This window comes from Schistocerca nitens, chromosome 6 (assembly GCF_023898315.1).
Source record: "Schistocerca nitens isolate TAMUIC-IGC-003100 chromosome 6, iqSchNite1.1, whole genome shotgun sequence".
Classification (NCBI taxonomy): Eukaryota; Metazoa; Arthropoda; class Insecta; order Orthoptera; family Acrididae; genus Schistocerca; species Schistocerca nitens.
Genome location: NC_064619.1, coordinates 594,978,398 through 595,000,761, shown reverse-complemented (window position 1 = coordinate 595,000,761; position 22,364 = coordinate 594,978,398).

The following is a 22,364-nucleotide window of genomic DNA, read 5'->3' as shown; positions in this document are numbered from 1 at the left end:
CATACGCAACCAATAATTGAGGCTGCTGGGTGTCTGCATCTACATCCACATGACAACTCTGAACTCTGCCATTCCCACTTAAGTGTCTCGCAGAGGGTTCATGGAAGCACTTTCAGTCTATTTCTCGTCCGGTACACTCTCGATAAGCGTGCGCAAAGAACGAACACTTGTATATTTCCGTGAGATTTCTGTTTTCCCTTATTTTATTTGAAATGTAGTGGGTAGCAAAAAAAAAAAAAAAAAAAGAAAATTGCATTCGGAGGAGAACGTTGCAAATAGAAATTTTGTGAAAAGATCTCACCAAAACGATTAACACCATTTTTTTGGTGGCTAACACCATAATTCACGTCTGTTGTCTGTGATACTCACTCGCCTATTTCGCGGTAACACAAAACGAGCTGCCCTTCTTTAAACTTTTTGAATGGTCCCCGTCAGTCCTAAGTGCTAGGGATACCGTACTGCACAGCAGTACTCTAGCAGAGGACGGACAGGCAGTCTCTTTAGTGGATTTGTAGCATCTGTTAAGTGTTCTGATAATAAAATGCAGTCTTTGGTTCGCCTTCTCCATAAAATTGTCTGTGTGATCGTTCCAATTAAAGCTGTTCGTAACTAAGATCAGTAGGTGGTTAGTTAAACTTACAGCTTTTAGGTTTGTGTGATTTACCATGCAACAAAAATTTAACGAACTTCCTTAAATTCTCGTGTGACTGACCTCACGCCATTATTTTTTTACGGTCAATTACCACGTTTTGGACTATACAGATATCTCATGTAAATCATTTTGCATTTGGCTTTGATCCTCTGATGATTCTGCTACAGGCAAATGACAGCATCGCCTGCAAACAATCTAAGAGCGCTGCTCAGACTGTCCACTACATGACTTTCATAGATTACAAACCGCACAAAGCTTATAACACTCCCTGCGGAACGCCAGTTATCACTTCTGTTTTACTCGATGAGTTTGCATCAGTTACTAAGAACCGTGTTGTTTCTGACAGGAAATCACGAATTCAGTCGCGCAGGAGAGACGATACTGCATAGTCATGCAATCTGATTAGAAGCCGTTGTGAGGAACAGTATCAAAAGCTTTCTGGTTCAAATGACGCTGAGCACCATGGGACTCAACATCTTAGGTCATCAGTCCCCTAGAACTTAGAACTACTTAAACCCAACTAACCTAAGGACAGCACACAACACCCAGTCATCACGAGGCTGCTTTCTGGAAGTCTAGGAATATGGAATTAATTTGGGATCCCATACTGGTAGCGCTCATTACTTCGTTAGAGTCAAGAGTTCTAGTTGTGTTTCACAAGGCTGATATTTTCTGAATCCATGTTGAGTGTGTGTCAACAAACCGTTTTCACCTAGGTAATTCATAATGTTTGAACACATTATATGTTCGAAAATACTACTGCGAATCAACATGAGTGATATCGGTTTGCAACTTACCGCATTACTCCTACTTCCTATCTTGAATACTGGTGTGACCCGTGCAACATTCCAGTCTTTACGTGCGAATCCTTCGTCAAGCGAGCTGTTGTGTATGATTGTTAATTACGGAGGTATTGTATCAGCATACTCTGAAAGGAACGTAATTGGTATACAGTCTCAAATGGAGGACTTCCCTTCATTTATTGATTTAAGCTGCTTTGCTGCAACGAGAGTAGCTACTGCCAAGTTATTCGTCTCAGCAGCAGTTCTTGTTTCGAGTTCTGGAATATGTACTTCGTCCTTTTTTTGGTGAAGGAATTCCGGAAAACTGTATTTAGTAACTTGGCTTTGGTGGCCCTGTCATCGGTAATATTACCAACGCTATCGCGCAGTGAAGGTATTGATGTTTTCCCGCTGGTGTGCGTGACATAAGAACAGAATCTCTTCTGATTTTCTGCCAGCTTTCTGGACAGAGCTTAGTTGTGGGAACTATGAAAAGCGTCTCGCGCGTAAGCTCTGCTCCGAGGTTAGGAGTCTGGTAAAGGGAGGAATTCATGGCATGCTGCATCAAACCAGTCAGAGCTGTGATGACCCCGAAAAAAAATTGGTCAATTGCGAGTACGAATCGCGTACTGAAGGTTCCGCGGAACTTAATTCAGTATATATATTTAGTTCATTAATACTAGGCACCGAGGGTATCAACGAGTTTTGCCTGTTTTCTACAAGATACTGGCAGTGTATCCATCCCGTGAATTCCAAGACGGCATCCTAATATTCTGAGACTAGATTGGACATACAAAAAGAAGCGGGCAGGGGACTTCAGTTTATAATGTAGAGTACCAGATTTAATAAAATACATTTTATTTGCTTACTACAACTTACATTTTACGCTCACATGCAGTAATGTTTGTCTGTTATGCTTTCGACGGATGATAAATGTACGAGGGTTGTTTTTTAAGTAAGGGCCGTTCGCGCGTATAGTCCCGTAGTTTGCGCGCACGCCGCAACAAGCCACCGCGCCACTTGCCGGCATCCTTCCCGTTCACACTGATGCAAGTTGCAGCTCTGTAGCTGACGTGTACGCATCGCTGTGCTACTTTATAATGTTTACGATTATTGAATCGCCCGCCGCGTGTGAGATACGGTCAGTGATACGTTTTTTGACCGCGAGAAGCCTATCAGCTGCAGAAATTCATCGTCAGTTAACAGAAGTTTATGGCTTGAATGCAATGAGTGAAGGTAAAGTGCGTCAATGGGTTAGAGAGTTTAAAAATGGCCGTCAAAACATCCATGGCGAAGAACGCTCAGGCTGGCCCTCTGTGATCACTGATGATTTGGTGGCTGCAGTCGAAACAAAGGTTTGTGAGGACAGAAGATTCACAATTTCCACTCTTTCTTTGGAATTTCCACAAGTTTCAAGATCGGTTTTGTACAAAATTGTGTCTGAAAACCTAAACATTACGAAAATGTGTTCTCGGTGGGTACCCAGACTCCTCACAGAGGACCACAAAGGGAAGAGATTTGCCACTTCATTGGACTTTTTGATTCGTTACGTGGAAGAAGGGGATGACATGTTTAGTCAAATTGTCACTGGAGATCAAACATGGGTATCCCATATCACTCCCGAAAGCAAGCGACAATCAATGGAATGGCGAAACACAACCTCACCCATCAAGGTCAAAGCCAAACAGACGCTGTCAAAGCGTAAGATTATGGCAACTGTGTTCTGGAACCGCCGCGGTGTTTTGCTAGTGGACTTTATGCCACGAGGAGCGACAATCAACTCAGATGCCTACTGTGCAACTCTAAAGAAGCTCCGCAGAGCAATTCAAAGCGAAAGGCGCGGCATGCTGACAAAAGGAGTTTTGCTCCTGCACGATAACGCTAGGCCTCACACCTCTCAAAAGACTCGGGATTTGATTGATTCTTTTGACTGGGAAGTTTTGGACCATGCACCATACAGCCCCGATCTTGCTCCAAGCGATTTTTACCTTTTCCGGTACCCGAAACACCATCTTGGCGGGCAGCGCTTCAATGACGACGATGAAGTGAAAGCGACCGTGAACTCTTGGCTGTCGGAGCAGGCGGCCGAATTCTTTGAAGAGGGAATTAAAAACTTAGTTGTACGGTATGACAAGTGCTTAAATAAACAAGGCAACTATGTAGAAAAATAGGTAAAAGTGTGTAGAATCAGAAAATAAAAGTTTTTTTACAAAAGTATTTCTATCTTTTCTTAAAAAATAAAAGCGGCCCTTACTTAAAAAACAACCCTCGTAGTTCCAATGGCAAATGGATATTTTTGTGTGATATAATTGCAAGTTACCCATTTTCAGATTTTTCTACTTCACCAGTACTGCGAAACATTGCTTCTTTCCAAATGTCATGATTCCTCGTCAACGCAACTTTTTGAATTAATTAACTTAGAAGTTTAAATTTTTTTGTACCGCCAAGAGACCACATACGTCAGTAATGACATACATTTCAATTTGATGTGACAACCTGTTAGTAGAAAAGAGCTCTTGACAGACGGATAAACCAGCAGACAGAAGGATAAAAAACTTAGAAAAACATTTTTTCGTGTTGTATACTTGCAAATTAACAACTTTCGAATTTCTTCCTTTACTTATACTGTGAAACTTTGCATCTTGCCAAGTTTCATGATTGTACTTCAACTTATTGTACCCTACATATTTTGATGAGTGGGTTTGCTAGTCACAAAATATGTAACATGAATGGCCAAATTCCGTGACTGATTTGGCTTGGAAGCTCAGCATTTTAGCACTGCCAGGAACCCATAGATTGTGGTACGTAACATAAATTTTAATTTTATACTGCGAACTCTGCAAGAGAAAAAGGGGTCTTAACACACAGACAGACGAACAAGCAGATGACTAAAAAGTGAGAAAAATATTTCTGGAATTACATAATTACAAATTAGCGATTTTACAATTTTTCCGGTACTTGCATTACGAAACATTGCTCCTTCCCAAATTTCATGGTAATAAGTAAACAGGAGATACCCATAGGTTCTGATGAGAGGTTACGAGTGCCAAAATAACTGGCACAAATGGCCGACTCGTTTGGTTGTGTTGTCTTAGAAGCTTAACATTATTACACCAGCAAGGGCCCATAGCCTTGCGTATGTGATATAAATATGAATTTGATGCGCCAACTTATTCAAAAGAAAAAGCAATCTTTACAAACAGACAGATAAAAAATTCAAACTTTAGCGTGTTATATAATTACACATCAGTAAGAGGCACAAATTTGAATTTGATGCACCAAGCTGCTAGTAGAAAAAGAGCTCGCAATAGGTGGGCAAACAAACAGTCAAACGGACAGAAAAAATTTAAAAAAAATTGTTAATCTAATGTAATTACACTACTGGCCATTAAAATAGCTACACCAAGAAGAAATGCAGATGATAAACGGGTATTCATTGGACAATTACATTACACTAGAACTGACACGTGAGTACATTTTCACGCAATTTGGGTGCACAGATCCTGCGAAATCAGTAACCAGAACAACCACCTACTGAAATATAGGGTTTCTCAGGGATCGAATGAAGGGTAGAGCCACGGGTCTTAACACATCTGAAATGTAACGTCCACTGTTCAAAGTGCCTTCAAAGCGAAGAAGTCGTGACCGAGACGTGTAACCAATGGCACCCCATACCATCACGCCGCGTGATACGCCAGTATGGCGATGACGAATACACGCTTCCAATGTGCGTTCACCGCGATGTCGCCAAACATGGATTCGGAAATCATGATGCTGTAAACAGAACCTGGATTCAACCGGAAAAATGATGTTTTGAAATTCGTGCAACCAGGTTCGTCGTTGAGTACACCATCGCCGGCGCTCCTGTCTGCGATGTAGCGTCAAGAGTAACCGCAGCCATGGTCTCCGAGCTGATAGTCCATGCTGCTGCAAACGTCGTCGAACCGTTGGTGCAGATGGTTGCTGTCTTGCAAACGTCCCCTTCTGTTGACTCAGGGACCGAGACGCGGCTGCACGATCCGTTACAACCATGCGGATAAGATGCCTGTCAAGTCGACTGCTAGTGATACGAGGCCGTTGGGATCCAGCACGGCGTTCCGTATTACCCTCCTGGATCTCGACCAAAGCGAGCAGCATTGTTGCGATACGATAAACCTCAATCGCGATAGGCTACAATCCGACCTTTATCAAAGTCGGAAACGAGATGGTAGGCATTTCTCCTCCTAACACGAGGCATCACAACAACGTTTCACCAGGCAACGCCGGTCAACTGCTGTTTGTGTATGAAAAATCGGTTGGAGTCTTTCCTCTTGTAGGTGTCACCACCGGCGCCAACCTTGTGTGAATGCTCTGAAAAGCTAATCATTTGCATATCACAGCATCTTCTTCCTGTCGATTAAATTTCGCGTCTGTAGCACGTCATTTTCGTGGTGTAGCAATTTTAATGGCCAGGAGTGTAATTACAAGTCAGTAGGTGGCATAAATTTCAATTTGATGCACCAACCTGGTAGTAGAAAAAGAGGTCTTAATAGGCGGACAAACAAACAGACAGGTAGACAAAACAATTACAAAAAATTGTTCATCTAATATAGTCACAAATTAATAATTCATGGATTTTATCCTTTACCTGTACCGTGAAACCTTGTTTTTCACCAAAGTTCACGATTGTAGGTCACCGATAAGTCAACTATAGGTTCTGATGAGTGAGTCTGCTAATATCAAAATATGTGACGTAAACGACCGTATTTTTGACTGTACTTACTTAGGAGCTTAAATTTTTTACAAGGCAGCAAAGACTTTAACATGTGACGTAAGTTTTAACTCGATATGTGTTCGTCAGAGAAAAGGGCTTCTTAGCAGCCTGACAGACAGACAGACGGACAACAAAGCGATCCTATAAGGGTTCCATAGACTGAGGCACGGAACTCTAAGAAGATTAAAAACGTGTACGAGATTGAGGGCACGGTTGAAGGAGTGTGTATGACAGTTTGGTTGAAAGTCGTGTCTCCTTTACGTCTGTTTCGGGCGTGCTGTGGTAGTGATCGAGCTGGCGCAGAGCAGCAGGCAGCAGTCAGCTGTCGAGAGCGGCGCTCGCAGCGGGCGGGCGAGGGCAGCTGCGACCTGTCGGAAGCCGCGCCACGCCGGCTCATCAGCCGAGAGCGGCCGCCCTTTGATGTGTCCGCCGCCTGAAAAGTGTTTCCGGGACGCGCCGCTGTCGCTCAGCCCGCTCCGCGCTGCGCTCGAGGCTCCAGCGCCAGCCGACCACCACCCACTCCAGCCACGTCCCCCCCACCCCCAGCTGCCACGCAACTATCCGTGCGCCGAGCATCTGTCACGCCGGCCACTTCTCCCGCCCACCTGTTTCAACAACCGGCCAATTGTTTCCACGCGTCCGATCAAAGCGCCGTCCCACACATGTGACTATTTTAAAATCCGTGCCCACTACTTTTACCAGCCACGTTGGGTTCGGAACTCGTAAAAGTTGGTCGTGATTGATATACTGCACGGGGCAGTTCGCACTCGGAAAAATGGAGATGTCTTTTGATTGAAATGAACAGTGCCTGGAGTTTTAATTCCGACGGAACAGAGTTTCTACAGTAAAAAGGGTAATCATAAAATTTTAGCTGTCGCTTCGAAAACAAAGCTTCGTAATTCATTCCAAAGCCCTTTTGTCAATACACGGCATAATGACTGCTCCGTGGTTGCACTACAAGTCATGTTATAAAAACACCTTTTTCTGTACTATATTTTATGGTTTTATGAACTCAGCGGAAGGAGCTACCAATGTTAAGATTTCGGGACGGCATTACACCTCTGGATTGATGTAAAGAACGTTTCACATCTTGAAAATACCGCATACTCAGTATGGAAAAAGGCGAACGGATACGAAGAGCAAAGCCGAAGGTAACAAAGAGTAGTAGCATGGAGAATCTAGTATCAAAACTGGGAGCACTGTGGAAGAAGCAAAAGAGAACTACCACAGTTTTCCATATCTACTGTCTAGGCACTTAACTATATTGTAAGCAGAAAGTCTCAAATTATATGGCTGTGTAGATCCGTGCAATTGTTTTCTGTATTCCTTTATAATTGTTATTAAATATGAGGATCCACTGTGCCACATACCAAGTTGGTTAAAAACATCGAAATTAAACAGTAGCTTGGTGGAGTCCAGAGATAAATGTAGCCGTCTCTGGGGTATATACTGATCGGCTCTTTCACGTCTTAAATCTCTGGAGCGCAGTCTCGTATTATATTGCTGTTGTTGTCTGCATTTCTTTAGTGCTGCATTTGGAAGCTTTGGTGCTACCCTCGATAAAACCGCAAGTTACTATATCGGCATTCTTCGGAAACATCAGTTGCTATTGAACTTCCTTGAGGAATGAACGTGATTTTCATTTTGTTGCAAACTTTTATGTACCACCATAAAGAGGTATGGTAATATAAATAATGCTGCATACTATCCAAAATGGCTCTGAGCACTATGGGACTCAACTGCTGAGGTCATTAGTCCCCTAGAACTTAGAACTAGTTAAACCTAACTAACCTAAGGACATCACACACATCCATGCCCGAGGCAGGATTCGAACCTGCGACCGTAGCGGTCTCGCGGTTCCAGACTGCAGCGCCAGAACCGCGCGGCCACTTCGGCTGGCCATACTATCCCTATTCCTCATTATTTAGCAATTATCTATCACACTTACTATTAATACTTCTGCATTATGTAATATTTCATAGACAATTTGAAACAGAGACGTAACTATAGTCCAAAATTTATATCTAGAATGTGTACATGTTAAATTATTTTACTTTGCTGCTATGGTATTTAAACACCTACAGTTAAAACAAGGTCTCTTTATACAAGTTATACTACAGTAAATATCGAATAATAAAATCAAAATAGAACAGGTGAGAAGCCATATTTACATTATGCTCCATATAATATGAACCTTCGTTTAAAGCAAATTTACAGATAAAGATTCTGTCATTGTCAAATTTCGGGGCGAAATATGGGCTGATAGAGTCGTCAAAATTTTCAAAACTGGAGCAGAAGCGAGCTGTACTGCAAGAGATGACCAACTATGGATTTGATATAAAGAAAGAAATCTCCTTGCGAACAAGAAAATCTGATCTAACACGCAAAATTCAACCTCGTGTTCAGGTGTCCAACAAAAGAGAATTACATTGTGTAAAAGAACTCTAATGCGCCAAATTGCGGGGAAAATCAAGTATTGGTACTTAGATTTCTTAAATTTAAAATAAATATGCGAATAATTTTTCATTTTATTTCATAGCAAAATAAATGGACATAAGAACGCAACCTATAAGACACCATAAGATAAGTCAGAGGGAAATACTCAGGAATGTCGGTACCAAACTATGTTCCAATTTTTTATAATTAATATCTGTTTCGATAGAACTTGAAGTTAGAAACAGGAAGCTCCTTTCACTTCAAATGTTCAAATGTGTGTGAAATCTTATGGGACTTAACTGATAAGGTCATCAGTCCCTAAGCTTACACAATACTTAACCTAAATTATCCTAAGGACAAACACACACACCCATGACCTCAGGACTCGAACCTCCACCGGGACCAGCCGCACAGTTCATGACTGCAGCTCCCTAGATCGCTCGGCTAATCCCCCGCGGCCCGTTCACTTCACTGAGCAATTGGGAAAACAAGAATATGTAAATTAAATGTCGTATACACATACTCTGCGGACAAACTGAAACAGAACTGCGAAATTCGGCTGTAGTTATGTGAAATTACAGTATACTGAACATGTTAAACAATCATTTTTATATGTGTTCCTTGAACAACATAATACACCAAAAGCTTCATTTACATATTTGGGTGTGGCTCCAGCGGCCCAAGAGAATTGTATTTTGTTACCATCTTGAAATTTTTGGTACAAGTTATGCTGATAGTGATTTAAAATAAATTTCAGAAGGAATAAAGCAAAATTAAATCCTTCAGAGCTTGATTGTTAATTCATAGGTAATAGCATTTATTTCAGAAGTTGGATCATAAGGTGAATTAATCGTAGCTCTCATCCTGTTCCTCCAGAGAAGAACTGCATCATAAAAGATAACGAGGGTGGGCAGTGATAAATAGAGTGAAGCGTATATAATATCTGTATTAGATATATGATCGGACTCCATCATTTGCTTTGGGGAACAACAGTCGATATCCTTTTCTAACAACAGTCCAGATTAGGGCAGAAATTTGCTGCTAGTATCGTCACTGCTAATTTACTAACTCTGTGTAGACCACATTGAGCGACTGAACAAAACATTAATATTTTCTAATAGCAGTTGCGAGATAAAAAGTGACGATGCGTTTCGCAGTCAGAGTGGCGTGCCACGATTCCGCCTTCGGCCGTTTTCGTGTGTAGCGGCTTGACATACGGTACTGGACATTAATTAGAACAGCATAAAAGTTTTGGTCACTCTCGGCGTATCTAAACGATATTATCAGACGAAACGAAGAATCCATAAGCTCAAACGGTCACTAAAATAACAGTATGTTAATAACTGTTACATATTAAATGAAATACACTGAAGTACCAAATAAACTTGTATAGGCATGTGTATTCAAATACAGAGATATGTAAACGGGCAGAATATGGCGCTGCAGTCGGCAACGCCTTTATGCGATTACAATTGTCTCGCGCAGTTGTTAGATCGGATACTGCTGCTACAACGGCAGGTTATCAAGATTTAAGTGAGTTTGAGCGTGGTGTTATAGTCGACGCACGAGCGATGGGACGCAGCATCTCCGAGGTAGCAATGAAGTGGGGATTTTCCAGTACGACCATTTCACGAGTGTGCCGTGAATATCTGAAATCCGGTAAAATATCAAATCTCCGTTATCACTGCGGTCGGGAAACGATCCTGCTAAAACGAGACCAACGACGACTCAAGACAAACGTTCAACGTGACAGAAGTGTAGCTCTTCATCAAATTGCTGCAGGTTTCAATGCTGGGTCATCAACAAGTGTCAGCGTAACAAGAATTCAACGAAACATCATCGATACGGGCTTTCAGAGGCGACGGCCCACTCGTGTACCCTTGATGACTCCACAACACAAAGCTTTACGCCTCGCCTGTGCCCGTCAACATCGACACTGGACTGTTGATGACTGGAAAAATGTTGCTTGGTCGGACGAGTCTCGTTTCAAATTGCATAGAAAGGATGCACGTGTAAGAGTATGGAAACAAGCTCATGAATCCATGAACGCTGTATGTCGGCAGGGAAAGTTTCAAACTGACGGGGGCTCTGTAATGGTGTGGGGCGTGAGCAGCTGAAGTGATACGGGACCACGGCTAGACACGACTCTGACAGGTGACACGTACGCAAGCAAACTGTCTGATTACCTGCATACATTCATGTCCATTGTGCGTTCCGACGGACTTTGGCAATTGCAGCAGAACAATGCGACAGCCCCCCATGCCCACAATTGTTACAGAATGTCTTCAGGAACACTCTTCCGAGTTTAAACAGTTCCGCTCGCCACCAAACTCCCCAGATATGAACATTATTGAGCATATCTTGGGTGCCTTGCAGCGTGTTATTCAGAATAGATCTCGAACCCCTTCTACTTTTACGGATTCCTGGACAGCCCTGCTGGATTCATGGTATCAATTCCAGTACTACTTCCGACATTAGTCGAGTCCATGGCAAGTCGTGATTCGGCACTACACGATATTTGGCAGGTGTACTAGTTTCTTTGGCTCTTCGGTGTATATTCGCAGTTGCGAATACTGGCAGCCATCAGCCGTTTAACGGAAAGATGACTATGAAAATTTGTGCCGGACCGAGACTAGGTTCCGCATTTCCCGCTTATCGCGAGCGGTCGCCTTACCAGTTGTCTACCCGAGCACGACTCACGGCCAGACCCAAATTTCCAAATGTCGTCAGCAATGTGTCAATTACCTGTAATCCTTCATCCATTAAATATATTCCTGTACATGGGAGACACAGTACTTGAAAGTTGCTAGCCCGGCGTCGGCGGATGAATATGATATTGCAGTGCCTGTGTTATTCTGAATTGCGATGCGAAGTTCTTTCGGTCATGCAAGTCCAACGGGGCTTTGCATTGGAATTTGAGAATAACACAGGCAATGCAGTATGGTATTATACATTAATTAAATACGTTACACGCCATTTGTTACCTGAGAAATGAACAAATTGATAACAAACGTGTCGTTAGAGTTCAGGTGTAAACCATCCTGCGTAGGAAGAGAGGTTACACAATACGATCGAAACATGGAAGGTATTCGAAAATAGGCAGACGCAAGCGCAGACAGCTTTCTTTAGTAAAAGTGTGCCAGTAATATCAGCTACGGATATGGCACTCAACGGGGTTTCATGTAAGTGATCGTCTGCAGCATAGCATTGTTTGTACAGGCGGACCACCGAAAATTCAGAGAAGAAACATTATTCTGAATTATCGTGCTATCTAAGAAACGAAGAAATGGAAAGATAGTTTACGAAGAAGTACTAAAATTATATGTGAGGAAAAAAACTGTGGAATACCAAACCATGAGAAGGAACCAATTTGTGGTGCATCTGCTTGAGCTTCTAGGAAAGATTAATATAGCACTGGAAGAGGAGGAAAAATAGAAGGGACAGATCAAGGCTAGAATATGAGTAGGAATGCAATGGCCACTCTGAGTCCAATGTACACATCGACCTTTCCTCGGACTGTAAGGGGTCAAGGCGAGGAGAGCAGGGGGGTATTTTGCCAGCAGAACCCATACAGAATTTGTCGGCAGAAAACACATACAGAGACACACACAAACCGTTTTCTCTCTCAAACCAGTATTTTACACGCCATTGCAGAGACATGGCTAGTCACAGCTCAGGTTTTAACCGGCCATTAAAATGAGTGGGCCAATCACTATGTACCCTAGAGACTGAAACATCACCTTAGAAAATTTATGAATGACAGTGCGGGTAACCTCTTACGTTATTTGATTTTCAAGCAGCTGAGCAAAACTGAACGTACTCAAACATTTCTCTCTTCACTTATTCTGATCATCACTAAACTGACACACAATACTTTTTTTTAGCGCAATGCAATCTGACTTTCAATAATCCCTACAAAAGAATGGCCCTGACTAACAATAACTTATACCTTTCACGAATCACTTACCTTACAAAAATATTCGCTACTCGAACTACTGCAATACAGCGACCACCAATACTGCTAGCTAAATAAAAGGTTCTAACTACTGAAGGCACTAACTACTGATAGGCATATTTAGCAAATGAAATATTTTGGTAGAGAACAAACAACGTATTTACATTAATAGTGTTCAAAAGTCATATATATATATATATATATATATATATATATATATATATATATATATATATATATATATATATATATATATATCAGTTCATGACATCCAGTCTACCAAGTTTCCTTTTTCTGACGGACAGACGTCCAGATCGTGCGCTCTTAAAATTCTGCCATCTCTCTCCCCACATCCACCACTGCTGGCGGCTCACCAACTGCGCAACGCTACGCGCTGTTAACATCCAGCTGCCCAACACTACAACAGCAAATACTTTAGCAATGCAAACCAGCCACAGACTGCACACAGTACAGTCAGTGATTTTCATACAGAGCGCTACGTGGCGTTACCAACATAAAAACCTAAACAGCCGACTTACAAGACGGCTATATTTGTCTCTGGACTCCAGCAAACAACAATCTAATATCGATGCTTGTAACCCATTCGTTATGCGTCGTAGCGTACCTTCGTATTTAATGTCAATTATATTACCACGTTTGCCCTGTCTGTTATACACTCCTGGAAATGGAAAAAAGAACACATTGACACCGGTGTGTCAGACCCACCATACTTGCTCCGGACACTGCGAGAGGGCTGTACAAGCAATGATCACACGCACGGCACAGCGGACACACCAGGAACCGCGGTGTTGGCCGTCGAATGGCGCTAGCTGCGCAGCATTTGTGCACTGCCGCCGTCAGTGTCAGCCAGTTTGCCGTGGCATACGGAGCTCCATCGCAGTCTTTAACACTGGTAGCATGCCGCGACAGCGTGGACGTGAACCGTATGTGCAGTTGACGGACTTTGAGCGAGGGCGTATAGTGGGCATGCGGGAGGCCGGGTGGACGTACCGCCGAATTGCTCAACACGTGGGGCGTGAGGTCTCCACAGTACATCGATGTTGTCGCCAGTGGTCGGCGGAAGGTGCACGTGCCCGTCGACCTGGGACCGGACTGCAGCGACGCACGGATGCACGCCAAGACCGTATGATCCTACGCAGTGCCGTAGGGGACCGCACCGCCACTTCCCAGCAAATTAGGGACACTGTTGCTCCTGGGGTATCGGCGAGGACCATTCGCAACCGTCTCCATAAAGCTGGGCTACGGTCCCGCACACCGTTAGGCCATCTTCCGCTCACGCCCCAACATCGTGCAGCCCGCCTCCAGTGGTGTCGCGACAGGCGTGAATGGAGAGACGAATGGAGACGTGTCGTCTTCAGCGATGAGAGTCGCTTCTGCCTTGGTGCCAATGATGGTCGTATGCGTGTTTGGCGCCGTGCAGGTGAGCGCCACAATCAGGACTGCATACGACCGAGGCACACAGGGCCAACACCCGGCATCATGGTGTGGGGAGCGATCTCCTACACTGGCCGTACACCACTGGTGATCGTCGAGGGGACACTGAATAGTGCACGGTACATCCAAACCGTCATCGAACCCATCGTTCTACCATTCCTAGACCGGCAAGGGAACTTGCTGTTCCAACAGGACAATGCACGTCCGCATGTATCCCGTGCCACCCAACGTGCTCTAGAAGGTGTAAGTCAACTACCCTGGCCAGCAAGATCTCCGCATCTGTCCCCCATTGAGCATGTTTGGGACTGGATGAAGCGTCGTCTCACGCGGTCTGCACGTCCAGCACGAACGCTGGTCCAACTGAGGCGCCAGGTGGAAATGGCATGGCAAGCCGTTCCACAGGACTACATCCAGCATCTCTACGATCGTCTCCATGGGAGAATAGCAGCCTGCATTGCTGCGAAAGGTGGATATACACTGTACTAGTGCCGACATTGTGCATGCTCTGTTGCCTGTGTATGTGCCTGTGGTTCTGTCAGTGTGATCATGTGATGTATGTGACCCCAGGAATGTGTCAATAAAGTTTCCCCTTCCTGGGACAATGAATTCACGGTGTTCTTATTTCAATTTCCAGGAGTGTATTTATCAAAATATAAACAGATATAGGCATTACTGTCTTAACTTACGGGTTAAGATGCACTTGACACTAAAACATGACTGCGAACTCTCAAATTAAGAGTCACAATGTTGTTTCCACTTCTGCATTCTGCAGGATGAAACAGAACTCCACTGTCAAACTTTCAGAGGCTGTTCAAGGACACCTTCTGATTGTTTTGGTATCCAGCGTATCATTAGACAGTTTATTCGTTTCTTACCGCAGTCATCCTTCTTTCTGCGAAAATACTTCCACAACAGTAAAGAAATGTGTAACATGCAATAACCAAAACATAATAAGCACGAACCCTCAGACGCAAAAGTACTGTGATACAGTGGATGTCGATGCGAAAACAGCTCGGCACAGTGTTCTGCTGCCCATCCTTTGAAGTCGGTGAAACCATAGATGCGCTGCATATTGGTCAGCTCTTCTTCAGTGAACCTATCCATAGTACTGCTATTTATCACTGTTAACACATAACAACATTGACGGGCAACAAAACCGACACAGAACCTTACAGCACTGGATGCAGCAGGTATTATGAGCGAATGAAAACAAAACACACAGCACATACAGTCGAAATTTTAATTGCCATGCACTATTTTCAGTGCATTTCAGGTACAACGCGAACTGCGTCAAGAAACCAAGCGAAACTCAGTAGCAAACTGTCAGAGACCGTAGTCCTTAATACCAAAATAATCAGAACATACCACTGAGCAATCTCTGAAAGTTTGTCAACTTAATTCTCGTTCTCCTTATACGTAAAGATATTGACAACATTGGTTAAGGTAAACTTTACGCCTAAAAGACGACCGTGGATTCTGAAATTCACTATCAAAACATTATTTGTAGGTCTAAATTATCTGAGCAAAACACAAATAAGGGGAATTAAATTACGGCTGACAATTACTCTTAGGCTTATTTTAGGCCTTTAGTATATTAAATGTACATGATGAACCATCTTCAGCGAGTTATCCAACATATGGCCAGTTTACACTGCTGTTTCCAGAAAATGCTGAAATTTTGAATTTTTGCCTTTCCCATACAAATTTTTCTGTTCAAGTAATTTGCAGGCCTTGTTTGCAAATCTGCAATAGATTTTTCTTTTTCCCGTAGAGGTTATAGTCTTCCTTCCTGGCAGCTGTTTTCGCCAAAACTGTAGTTTGCGGTTTGTCACTTGAAGCTCTTCCATCTCCAATTTTATTTTACGTACACAAAACCCGTCAACTGACCTTAATAGGGTAGAGTATGTAAATGGATTAAGCCCGTTCAATGCATTATTTCTTGTTCTCAGTGGAAGCATTGGTAGATAATGTTGCATGAACTTTGAGAGAAAAGAAGAAATGAAGGAAAGTTATTTATCGACGTTTCTGTACCAAGATGTTTGAAACATGAAGAATTTGTGAGGGAAGTGATCGGCCATGTCTTGCTTGATGGACAGGTTGCTTTTCAATATCAAACGTTTTCATAGGCCTTCCTTTTAATATGTGTAAGTCGTTCTTAAGATCTGTTGTGAGTAAATCATGTATTTTCTGAGGCTTTCTTTAGGATCTTCAGTATTTGTTATTTAATTTTTAATCTCATCACAACGACGATAATGTGGCGTTCCTGGCAGCGTAAATGTTCATAATTCTTCTGCGGGTATTTCAGAGTCTCTTTTTGTAAAGCACTCCCTACATTACACAATGATACAAAACTTTCTGTTGGGCTAGGACGCGTCCTCACCTTCGGTGATGACTGTCGTCGTAAAATATGTGTGAAGTCGAGCTTTCACGTCCGCGGCAGGCCTGCCCTGAACCAGGCTCAAGTGTGCGTCGTCAAGACGGCTCTCCAGAATGCATCTGTACGAAGTACCGAGCTCACAGGGCTCTTAAAATTCTTTTGATCTGCCACAGCGGTCTGCAAACGTTCATTTCCATGCACAGTTGTGTCTCGGCCCACATTCTCTGTGGGGTACAATACTTCACAATCGTGTCCTAATCTAGTGGATGTAAGTCGACGAAGGCTGCAAGTCATTCATAATGCAATGTTTGGCATTAAAACGAGGGCATCTGTTTTACTGTATCAATAAATGATAGATGGGTAGGCCATCAGTTTCATAAACAGTATATAACAGCACCAGTACTTTAGCCGGTGGCTATAATCAAAGTGCAGTTACTCGCAGAGGTCCATTATTGGCTGTAATTATCGTACGGCAGCGAAACCTTGTAGGTATGCATTAATATAAGCCGATCTACGCAGGAAGAAAGTTATTCCCCATTGTGACACGTAAGTGTGATTACACGCAGTCTGGGCGGCCTTCCTACACTGGTTAATAGTGTTGTATTTAATTACGAGCACTAGTATAAAACTTCCTTTTTGCGGCCAATAGGGGGGGTCCCCTAATTTTTAAATTAGATTTGGTGCACCACAGCCCCATAGGCTAGTACACATATTATTTATCAAACATAAGTTATACATGTAGAAATCTAAAGCTATGATGCTAGCCTGCTTGAGAATAAATCTATCTTAAGGCGCGAAATGCAGTGTAAATTCCACTGCTCGAGAGATCACTTACTTGGGCAGCTGATGCTTTGGCATGCAGACGGCATAGTGCGTATCATCTACAGTTAAGGTGACACTTTGTGAACTGGTAATTCTGTGTTACGGGTGTTGTATCCATTGGTGACCACGCTTCATATGTTGTTGCATGTTGTACAATTCGTGATTATGGAGCGACTCTTGAAGACGAGGACATCTAATAAATGATGAATTCTCTTGCCTTTGACTATTTTATGACAGAAGCCTATTAAAAGGGAAGGTTAAGCATTGACATTAATCGTCAAAATTTGAGTATCTATTATTACATGATTGAAGTTTAATCTTGCGAGCAATGGTAGCATTGCCAGTCCGTTTTGAAATTGTTAACTAAATAAAAGCCATGGATATTAGAGAGGTTTTGAAGACCATAAAATTTAGTTAATATTACATTTATGAAAGTTTTAACGTTAAATTCGTTGAGAATATCCTTGATGCAAAGATGTCTCATCTTTCGATAAACATCTCAAATATGGCGTTGCCGGCCTTATCTAAGGGGTGGTGACGTTGTAAATGGGCCATGGTTCTTATACCGACCTCAGTTACAGGAAGGGTCTGTGGTAGTTACAGGGGGTCCCCTGTGCTGGACATTGCCTTCCAAGCTGGTGTTCTTGCAGCCACGATTGAATCTCCTCTGTAGCCTTAATGGTTACTGAACCTGCCGCAAATGAAAAGTTTCAATAAATGGTATTCGGTTCAGCCTCCACTCCCAACCACTGAAATCTCTGTTCACTACGATCAAAAATGGTTCAAATGGCTCTGAGTACTATGGGACTTAACTTCTGAAGTCATCAGTCCCCTAAAACTTAGAACTACGTAAACCTAACTAACCTAATGACATCACACACATCCATGCCCGAGGCAGGATTCGAACGTGCGACCGTAGCGGTCGCGCGGTTCCATACTGTAGGGCCTAGAACCGCTTGGCCACCCCGGCTGGCCATTACGATCATTTCCAGCCGTCCATCTCTTACAAGGTCTGCCTAGTTATTTCTCTCCAGTCGGCCGATGAGTCATTATTTTCTTGGCAATTTTACATCATTCTATCAATATGATCAATTTCATCCTATTCCCATCTTGTCATTAACTGAAAATGATTCTTAAATGTGATCTTACCGTTTTATTCCTTATTTTACCCCTTTTATTACAGCCCCTTACGTATCTCATGAACTCCTTTCCGCCTGTATATTGGCAGGGTATCGCTAAAACGACGTAATCCTATATAAATATATATCCTGAATCCTGAAATAATACTATAAACTGGTCAACACATCGAAAAATGCTTTGTACATGGTCTGATCATAACCACATATCGTGAAAGAAGACGACTTGGAACTACGCATAGAAAATTTTCTAAGAATAAAATAGTCCATTTGCATTATTTATCTAATTAAATGTTTAAGAATATACAGGAATCAAATAGATTACTTAAAACACTAACCACCACCTTACGTTGATTCTTGTTCATAATTAAGTGTACATGAGGCCTTCAACGTTTGAGAATCAGACACACATTTTGCAAATCAAATAATTAAATGTCCACCACCAACAGATCGCAGCACTAAACACACCGTAGATTTTCAGAACACAAGCACCCCCCTTCACGCGCTGTCCAAAACTTATGCCCTGCCGAGCGTAAGTACTGTCTGTCCACAGCTGGTTAGGTCGGTATTCAGCTGCCCAGAGGGCGCTGCGAGCGCCGCCGCCGAGTAAACCGGCAGCCGTGTGGTGGCGGCTCCCTTTCATCTCACTGTCCAGCGAATGCTGACTAGAAGCGTCCTTCGATATTCGATACCTAAGAAACCACCTCTGCTCTCTCTCTCTCTCTCTCTCTCTCTCTCTCTCTCTCTCTCTCTCTCAGGAGGCTATTTCCTGTTGTAACCCTTGTATCTCAAAACTGTAGACGAAGCTGTTCTCCATCCCTTTCCTCCCCCCCCTCCCTACCCTCCCCCTCTTATGAACTAGTGGGACAAGGGCTCAGACTGTGTTGAGCTGCTGGAGAGGAAGGATATCAAGTATTTATTTACTTTATTTTTCGAGGGCTTGTCCTACACCAGCTTCCACACTCCACACCAACACCCCTCCCCGTTCCCGCCATTTCCCGCTGCCCCTGCCCTCAAATTTTCTGTTTAAGTGTGTATGAAGGTATGTTTACTTGCCGAGTGCCCTAGTTTCCCAGGCCGGCCCTGTGGCCGAGCGGTTCTAGGCGCTTCAGTCCGGAACCGCGCTGCTGCTACGGTCGCAGGTTCGAATCCTTCCTCGGACATGGATGTGTGGTATGTCCTTAGGTTAGTTAGGTTTAAGTAGTTCTAATTCTAGGGGACTGATGAACTCAGATGTTTAAGTCCAGCCGGCCGGAGTGGCTGTGCGGTTCTGGGCGCTACAGTCTGGAGCCGAGCGATCACTACGGTCGCAGGTTCGAATCCTGCCTCGGGCATGGATGTGTGTGATGTTCTTAGGTTAGTTAGGTTTAATTAGTTCTAAGTTCTAGGCGAGTGATGACCTCAGACGTTAAGTCGCATAGTGCTCAGAGCCATTTGAACCATTTGTTTAAGTCCATAGTGCTCGGAGCCATTTGAACCAGTTGAATCTAGTCCACAATAGAACTCTAAATTGGCGGGGAACTGTCCTACAGACGCCCCTTCTATTATTTTCAATGACGAAGACTGCAACTTCGGCGGTCCTCGGAGAGGTATCTGTTTGCAGGACAAAGACCCACAATGTGGGTGGTCCATGGACACCTTGTTATTGACGATAAAGATCTGTGGGAGTCGCACAGAGCACATGCTGGTCCTTCCACTACTGGCCCCAGAGGGCTCACCTTGGTGTATGGGGCTCAACAGAGCTGGTTCACAGAGGCCACTCGAAGTTGGTGGGACTGCCACAGTCTGCCCTTACCCACCTGTAACAGTCTGTGGGCGGATGAGATGGTGTCTTATTTATGGGGGTATTATCGTAAGGTGATCCCTACAGACTCTAAAGTACATTCTCGCTGCAATTTTATCTCCAACACACTATGGCGACGAACTTTAAGATGGTAATACATCTTCCTTGTGCAATTCTTTGTAACAGAGCCAGGAATGTGGCATTGCTCGATGCTCTGCACAACAATACAACTCGAGAAACATACTACTTTTGATGGTGTCATCCTACAGCTGTCTCCGCACACAACCGCCTCCACCCAACCTCGCCACCACCTCCGAACCATACATGTATTAAACAATCACACAGCGTTTGTACATGTCTACCGTGAGTAAATTCAGTAACACCATGGAAACCTCCACTATTTTGTCGTGAAAACTACAGAATGTCCTTGTTATTTAGGAACATCAGCCTGAATAAAAGTGAGAACTATTTCGGGTCAAATGTTAAGCTCCGAAATATTTATGTGATAAACTGTTTTGTGATGGGAAACTTCAGTGGAACAGTCGTATCTAACGTGAACCTACTTCTTATAAGCGACCAGCTATAAAAAAACACAATTGCAACGATAATAAAAGTCATTGTTCCACATGAACTGGTACAACTATTTCTTTCAGTTCGGTGGTCAAATTATTATAGTTTGAGACCATTGCTCGAGTTCAAAATTTTTAGAAGTCTTGTAAATAAATTGTAATACACATGAATATTACGTGCATTTCAGATGTATGAAAAATCAATACGTAATAGTGTCTCTCAGGCTTGTCCTAAAAAATATTGTCTTTTATATTCTACAGGAAGCTACAACGAACATCTATCTCTCTCATTGTTATTTTGTAACATCCAGTGGTGTAAAACTACGAGCAATATTAGCTGCCCTCCTACCTGTGTTTTGAAGTGAGCTGCCCCTTTATTGATCCCACAGGCTAACAATCCAGAGCAAAACTAGACGGTCTCTCTCCATGCATCTTGCAACTACTCTTCTGCCTTTGGTCAACCTTCCTGCAAACATTGTCTCTGATTTAATATGGAACTGACCAGAAGTAAGAGGGCACTATACCCACTACATCTGATGTATCATGATGGAACAGAGTGATTTGAGTTCCATGTAATAAATACGCTTCGATATTTTGTTCTCAGTAAGAGCATAACACGCGTTCCAACTTAGCACAGCCAACCAACACTGATATACACTGGTATTCTCATTCCAGCATGGTAACTACCATTCTACGAAGACTGTTCAGCACCAGTCTAACTCATGGCACCCATCCAAGTACACATCATCTCTCTAAATATGTGCATACTAAGGATGTTGGCACTTCTTACTGCTGTATTGCAGATATGAGACTGAAACATTTGAGACTGTTGTGGTGATATACAATTAAGAAAAAGAATAAATGTACGGTTCATGCTTGAAGGAAACAGAAATGATCATAGACGATACACACACAGTCCTAATGCTACAAGATTCTGCACTTAAACATGCTATAATGTTAAAGACATGTGGTTTTCTGATTAGCCACATGGAATGCCACACTGTAAATACTCCAATGCAGAAAATATATTTCCAACCAATGACATACATTCACCCTGCAAGTTTTGTATCCCACTCACTATGGGGAAAACTTTAAGATGATAGAACTACTAAGAACCACACCAAATAAAAATTATAGATTCTTGTTACACATGCACATCTGATTACAGTTCGAAAATCATGCTATGTATGCATCAGTCCTATAAAATAATCGTTAGCAAAGGAAAATGCATGAAACAATTACATATTATAAGGAAATAGACAAATGCACAGCAGTGGTGTTTGACATGCGAAATTACACATTATGCTGTACTAAATCCATGAACAGAACACAGTCTCTCCAAACACCCACACACACACACACACACACACACACTGTCAAGCAAACATGTACACAGGTTGTACATACCTCACACACCCCTGCCACTGACTTAGAATCACTGCAGTTATGGAAGTTCAGACCCGATTTAAGGAGAGAACACTTCGTAAATCGAACCATTCTGTAGTTGTCATGGTTGAATGCCAGACGCCGCTAAGATCGCGGAGACGCCTTCGTAGGTCATCAGGCCCCTTGCACCTCACCTAACCATTTCAGAGAGTCTCAGTGGCGGCGTGCTCCTTCATCTGGAACTGTCTATTCATTCCG